Below are 1,327 nucleotides of genomic sequence, written 5' to 3'. Positions count from 1 at the left end.
GCGCGCTCTCTCACCTTACCTTTTCTCACGCGCGTGCTCGTTCTCGTGAGAGTGCACGTGCTTCTCCGAGGTCACCAGGTAAACTGCTATCCACCTTTGAGCATATAGACTATACACATTATACATTTTATAAGAAATATGGACACGGTAAAATCATAAAAAGCTATCAAACATAACAAAAAGATCAATAATGTAATTATATTATCAATTTAAGGAGATTATGTTTAAATAATAACATTTGTTTTAAACGTGGGCATTATTATTATAATTATTATTATTATTATTTTTATTTATTATATTTTTATTAATTGTTGTTTCATGTGATATGGACTATGAGTTTGTAATACAAATCTATCTATAAAATAACATCTTCAGAACTTTTAGTAAAACAAAGTAAATTTGAATCAGCACTTCAAGAGCTGCTCACTAAGTCTGCTGGCATTGTCAAGTGTTGAGACTAACAGAAATTTAGCTTAGAAATATTCCTCCTTTAGTGTTGTCCCATGTTCTTGGTTTTTGGTATTTGTTGTCATTTTTTATAATAAAGTTTGGTACACATCTAGCAAGTTTCTAGAACGTTTATTAATCAATTAACCAATTGAATGACAGCCAGGATAAAAATAGAAACATTTCATGCCTTCTGAATTTCACTATTTAGTTTATGATCATGTTCCTGAATCAAAGGAAAGAATGCTTAAGGAGGATGTTATTAGCTTTCTTTATTCATGACAGTTTTTTTTAGATAGAATGCTTTATTGTTTTCATGACACATCTCATTGTGGTCTCATCTTTCCTTTTCCAGACATCCGTAATGGTCTGATGGATTCTTCATCAGTGAACATAGTTTTACTCCAGTTATCGGAAGTCCAATCCCAGTATTTCCTGCAGGATGTCAGTCTGGTTGATTTGGACACAACCTTACTAGCAGGAATATAAAGCAATGACGACAGCACTTGTTTCCCTGGGGTGAACCATGGCTGATCAAGAAAGAAGGAGTTTAAGCACCGCTTCTTTTTAGAGCAACCATTCAGCTCTTCTGTTTCAATGACGCCAGCTTTCCTCTTCTCGTAAGAGTTTCTCTGAATTAACAATGAATCCGATAAAAAAAGCCCTCATTTCTTGGTAAGGATAAAAGGCAGTGCACATACGGTTTCTCTGGCAGCAATTCTGATTAATCTTTTAATAATTTGTATTTCTTTTGATACAAGATTTCACCTTTGATCTCAGTTTGTTTTGATACCTCTATAGGTCATCAGAGTGGGACTTCATTTTCCATGTTTGTTAATTTTATATTCTGAAGTTCACAGGATTTTTTCCTCCCAACTGT

This window comes from Xiphophorus couchianus, chromosome 23, assembly GCF_001444195.1.
Source record: "Xiphophorus couchianus chromosome 23, X_couchianus-1.0, whole genome shotgun sequence".
Lineage (NCBI taxonomy): Eukaryota > Metazoa > Chordata > Actinopteri > Cyprinodontiformes > Poeciliidae > Xiphophorus > Xiphophorus couchianus.
The sequence above is the reverse complement of the archived record's forward strand: the minus strand, read 5'-3'. Positions refer to the sequence as shown.